The sequence below is a fragment of the Lithobates pipiens genome, unplaced genomic scaffold, assembly GCF_037356315.1.
Source record: "Lithobates pipiens isolate NorthernLeopardFrog02 unplaced genomic scaffold, aLitPip1_a1.2 Scaffold_8, whole genome shotgun sequence".
NCBI classification, from domain to species: Eukaryota; Metazoa; Chordata; class Amphibia; order Anura; family Ranidae; genus Lithobates; species Lithobates pipiens.
In genome coordinates, this window is record NW_027507903.1 from 492,642,223 (window position 1) to 492,648,354 (window position 6,132).

Sequence of the window (6,132 nt, forward strand, 5' to 3'; positions counted from 1 at the left end):
TACTGATGAAGGACTGCTGCAGTATAGGGAAGCGGTCAGCAGTAGTGCACCTCAACCCTATGTATTGTGGACCTATACCAGTCCTTATAGAATAGCAGACTGTACCTCACTCAACCCTATGTATTGTAGCACCCTAGACCAGGTTACCAGTCCTTATAAGGACCTTTGTGGAACAAGTAGGTTGTGTGTGACTGATTAGCAGACTGTACGTCAGTCCCTATACTGCTGAAGGACTGCTGCAGTATAGGGCAGCGGTCAGCAGTAGTGCACCTCAACCCTATGTATTGTGGACCTATACCAGTCCTTACAGAATAGCAGACTGTACCTCACTCATCCCTATGTACTGTAGTACCCTATACCTTACCAGTCCTTATAAGGACCTTTGTGGAACAAGTAGGTTGTGTGTGACTGATTAGCAGACTGTACGTCAGTCCTTATACTGATGGACTGCTGCAGTATAGGGCAGCGGTCAGCAGTAGTGCACCTCAACCCTATGTATTGTGGACCTATACCAGTCCTTATAGAATAGCAGACTGTACCTCACTCAACCCTATGTACTGTAGTACCCTATACCTTACCAGTCCTTATAAGGACCTTTGTGGAACAAGTAGGTTGTGACTGATTAGCAGACTGTACGTCAGTCCCTATACTGATAAAGGACTGCTGCAGTATAGGGCAGCGGTCAGCAGTAGTGCACCTCAACCCTATGTATTGTGGACCTATACCAGTCCTTATAGAATAGCAGACTGTACCTCACTCAACCCTATGTACTGTAGCACCCTAGACCAGGTTACCAGTCCTTATAAGGACCTTTGTGGAACAAGTAGGTTGTGTGTGACTGATTAGCAGACTGTACGTCAGTCCCTATACTGATGAAGGACTGCTGCAGTAAAGGGCAGCGGTCAGCAGTAGTGCACCTCAACCCTATGTATTGTGGACCTATACCAGTCCTTATAGAATAGCAGACTGTACCTCACTCAACCCTATGTACTGTAGCACCCTAGACCAGGTTACCAGTCCTTATAAGGACCTTTGTGGAACAAGTAGGTTGTGTGTGACTGATTAGCAGACTGTACGTCAGTCCCTATACTGATGAAGGACTGCTGCAGTATAGGGCAGCGGTCAGCAGTAGTGCACCTCAACCCTATGTATTGTGGACCTATACCAGTCCTTATAGAATAGCAGACTGTACCTCACTCAACCCTATGTACTGTAGTACCCTATACCTTATCAGTCCTTATAAAGGACCTTTGTGGAACAAGTAGGTTGTGACTGATTAGCAGACTGTACGTCAGTCCCTATACTGATAAAGGACTGCTGCAGTATAGGTCAGCGGTCAGCAGTAGTGCACCTCAACCCTATGTATTGTGGACCTATACCAGTCCTTATAGAATAGCAGACTGTACCTCACTCAACCCTATGTACTGTAGTACCCTATACCTTACCAGTCCTTATAAGGACCTTTGTGGAGCAAGTAGGTTGTGACTGATTAGGAGACTGTACGTCAGTCCCTATACTGATAAAGGACTGCTGCAGTATAGGGCAGCGGTCAGCAGTAGTGCACCTCAACCCTATGTATTGTGGACCTATACCAGTCCTTATAGAATAGCAGACTGTACCTCACTCAACCTTATGTACTGTAGCACCCTAGACCAGGTTACCAGTCATTATAAGGAAGGACCTTTGTGGAACAAGTAAGTTGTGTGTGACTGATTAGCAGACTGTACGTCAGTCCCTATACTGATGAAGGACTGCTGCAGTATAGGGCAGTGGTCAGCAGTAGTGCACCTCAACCCTATGTATTGTGGACCTATACCAGTCCTTATAGAATAGCAGACTGTACCTCACTCAACTCTATGTACTGTAGTACCCTATACCTTACCAGTCCTTATAAAGACCTTTGTGGAACAAGTAGGTTGTGACTGATTAGCAGACTGTACGTCAGTCCCTATACTGATGAAGGACTGCTGCAGTATAGGGCAGTAGTCAGCAGTAGTGCACCTCAACCCTATGTATTGTGGACCTACACCAGTCGTTACAGAATAGCAGACTGTACCTCACTCAACCCTATGTACTGTAGTACCCTATACCTTACCAGTCCTTATAAGGACCTTTGTGGAACAAGTAGGTTGTGTGTGACTGATTAGCAGACTGTACGTCAGTCCCTATACTGATAAAGGACTGCTGCAGTATAGGGCAGCGGTCAGCAGTAGTGCACCTCAACCCTATGTATTGTGGACCTATACCAGTCCTTATAGAATAGCAGACTGTACCTCACTCAACCCTATGTACTGTAGCATGCTACACCAGGTTACCAGTCCTTATAAGGACCTTTGTGGAACAAGTAGGTTGTGTGTGACTGATTAGCAGCCTGTACGTCAGTCCCTATACTGATGAAGGACTGCTGCAGTATAGGGCAGCGGTCAGCAGTAGTGCACCTCAACCCTATGTATTGTGGACCTATACCAGTCCTTACAGAATAGCAGACTGTACCTCACTCAACCCTATGTACTGTAGTACCCTATACCTTACCAGTCCTTATAAGGACCTTTGTGGAACAAGTAGGTTGTGTGTGACTGATTAGCAGACTGTACGTCAGTCCCTATACTGATAAAGGACTGCTGCAGAATAGGTCAGCGGTCAGCAGTAGTGCACCTCAACCCTATGTATTGTGGACCTATACCAGTCCTTATAGAATAGCAGACTGTACCTCACTCAACCCTATGTACTGTAGTACCCTATACCTTACCAGTCCTTATAAGGACCTTTGTGGAACAAGTAGGTTGTGACTGATTAGCAGACCCTATACTGATGAAGGACTGCTGCAGTATAGGGCAGCAGTCAGCAGTAGTGCACCTCAACCCTATGTATTGTGGACCTATACCAGTCCTTACAGAATAGCAGACTGTACCTCACTCAACCCTATGTACTGTAGTACCCTATACCTTACCAGTCCTTATAAGGACCTTGTGGAACAAGTAGGTTGTGTGTGACTGATTAGCAGACTGTACGTCAGTCCCTATACTGATAAAGGACTGCTGCAGTATAGGGCAGCGGTCAGCAGTAGTGCACCTCAACCCTATGTATTGTGGACCTATACCAGTCCTTATAGAATAGCAGACTGTACCTCACTCAACCCTATGTACTGTAGCATGCTACACCAGGTTACCAGTCCTTATAAGGACCTTTGTGGAACAAGTAGGTTGTGTGTGACTGATTAGCAGACTGTACGTCAGTCCCTATATTGATGAAGGACTGCTGCAGTATAGGGCAGCGGTCAGCAATAGTGCACCTCAACCATATGTATTGTGGACCTATACCAGTCCTTATAGAATAGCAGACTGTACCTCACTCAACCCTATGTACTGTAGCACCCTAGACCTTACCAGTCCTTATAAGGACCTTTGTGGAACAAGTAGGTTGTGACTGATTAGCAGACTGCAGCAGAAGGGCAGCAGTCAAGTATAATATTCTTTCTATATTTGGAAGAAAGAATATTATGCATGTACAAGCCTATTACCATACCACTGATACCAGTCCTGAAAAGAACCCTTGTGGACCTAATATAGTAACAGCTACTGATTAAACTGACCCTCACTGCCTCACACACAGCTTCCTGCCTGTCCCTATATAAACTGACAAAACAGAGGCTGCTGGAACAATAACTGGTTACTGGAATAGCACTTTTGTGGACCTGATAGTAACAGCTAATGATTAAACTGACTGTCCCTGCAGCACACACCGTCCTGTCCCTTTCTCTAAACTGACAAAAGACACTAGCACAGCACTGCCTCAAACCTATATCCTGAACTACACCTAACACCTATACCAGTCCTGAAAAGAACTTTTGTGTACCAAATAGGTAGCGATTTGGGTCACTGCAATCTCTCCCTGCTCCACACAGCAACCTCTCCCTATAGCGACAGAAGAAAGAATGTAAAATGGCCGCCGGATCGGGTGTATTTATAAGTTAGGGGGAATGTCCAAGTGTCCATGTGCTGTAATGTCTCAATTGGCTGTCCTGTACCCCATGATGGATGTGTCATCATAGGTCAAAGTTCTTTTACACAGTAAACACGGAAGTCCGCTGGGCGAACGGCGGCAATAGTCCGCCGATCGGGCGAATCGCGAACAGCCAAAATTCACCGCAAAACGACCGCTGGGCGAACCGTTCGGCCATCACTATTCGGGAGCATCCTGGCAAGGTAACCCCCCAGGAGAGCGCTTCTCCTAGGGGGTTATCTGATGCAAGGAGGAGCTGCGAAAGCTGCCGAGGGACCCCAGAAGAGGAGGTTCGGGGCCACTCTGTGCAAAACAAGCTGCACAGTGGACATGTTTGTAAGGCTTCGTGTTTTTTTTTTAACCAATTGCTTACTGGACACTTAAACCCCCCTCCTGCCCAGACCAATTTTCAGCTTTCAGCGCTGATGCATTTTGAATGACAATTGCACGGCCATATAACACTGTACCCAAATGAAATTTTTATCATTTTTTTCCCATAAACAGAGCTTTATTTTGGTGGTATTTATTTACAGCTGGGAGTTTTATTTTTTGCTAAACAAACAAAAAAAGATGCAAAAAAAAAATCATGTTTAATAGTTTGTTATAAAATTTTGCAAACAGGTCATTTTTCTCCTTCATTGAAATGCGCCGATGAGGCGGCACTGGTGGGCACTGATAGGCTGCACTGGTGGGCACTGATAGGCTGCACTGGTGGGTACTGATAGGCACAGTTAAGGCGGCACTAATAGGCACAGATAAGGTGTCACCGATAGGCACAGATAAGGCAGTACTGATGGGCACAGTTAAGATGGCACTGATGGGTGGCACTAAGGGGCACTGATAGGTGGCTCTGATAGGTGGCACTGCTGGGCACTGATGGGCGGCACTGATAGGCACTGGTAGATGACACTGATGGGCACGGATATGGGGCACTGAGGTGCAGCATTGCTGTTGAGGCAGATTGTGGTCACTGATAGGTGGCACTATGGGCACTGATAGGTGGCACTGTGGGTACTGATGGGTGGCACTATGGGCACTGATGGGTGGCACTGTGGGCACTGATGAGTGGCACTTTAATATTTAGGTGGCACTGGCAGGGGGGCACTGATGAGCTGGCCGTGGCTGAAGCCCCTCTCACGGCCGCCGGTGATCGGCTTTTTTTTTCTCCTCGCGCTGACAGCGCGAGGAGGAAAAATAGCCGATTATCGGCTCTGTTGTGTCACATGATCAGCTGTTATTGCCTGACAGCTGATCACGTGGTAAGGGGTCGGGATCAACCCCTTGCTCCGATCCGTGATCAGGCGAGTCTCATAGACCCTCAGGGGGCGCGCAGGCCGCTCGTGCACGGGACGACGTCAATAGATATAGTCCCAGCAAAGCAGGTCCGCGCTGTAGCCGTCATTCGGCTATAGCGTGGATCTCCAGTGGTTAAAGAACAATCACTTTAATTGACCCCTATTACAAGGAGTCAAATTACGCATATGGAAAAATCCAATGTCTTACACACAGGAATGAGTTCAAACTGCTGTTATCATCCATTCAATATATAGATAGCGTATTCAAAGCTCCAGTGTTGCCATGTAGAGAGGGAGAGGAAAGAACACTCTTATGGTGCAGTATTTCAAATAATTTATTTTAAAAAGTAGGTTTATTGCACTTACATCAAAGAAGACAGGGATCAGCATGTGAATCACCGGTTTGCGCTCCACCTGCATTCCAGTTCCATTCCGAAAAATGACGTATCTCAAACACCACACTGAGGTGAAATAAAAAATTCAAATGGGTACAGTGTTGTGACAGCGCAATTGTGATTTAAAGTGTGACAGCGCTGAAAGATGAAAATTAGCCTGAGTAGGAAGGAGGTAAAAGTGTCTGGTATTGAAGCGGTTAAACTGAGAAAATTTAAGATTTTAGAAAAAAAATAAGGTCATTTTGAAATTGATGGCAATTGATTGAAAATTTGGGACAGGGCGACAAAAAGCTAGCAAAGTAAGTGGTATGAATAAGGAAGAGCTGGAGGACTTATTCGTTTAATTGGCAACAGATCAATAACAAAATTGGATATAAAAAGAGCATCGTAGAAAGTCAGAGTGTCTCAAAGAAAGAGTTTAACCAATCTGTGAAAAGTTG

At 45.9% G+C, this 6,132-nt stretch overlaps 1 long non-coding RNA gene across 1 annotated transcript in view; it reads right to left on the reverse strand.

The window, feature by feature from the left end:
- The window catches only part of LOC143960462 (uncharacterized), a 52,197-nt gene extending 46,436 nt beyond the window's left edge, over window positions 1-5,761 (reverse strand). Inside the window, exon 1 of the long non-coding RNA XR_013270323.1 lies at window positions 5,664-5,761. This is a non-coding gene — a long non-coding RNA (uncharacterized LOC143960462). The remainder of the gene's footprint in view (window positions 1-5,663) is intronic.
- Window positions 5,762-6,132: the final 371 nt, after the last annotated feature.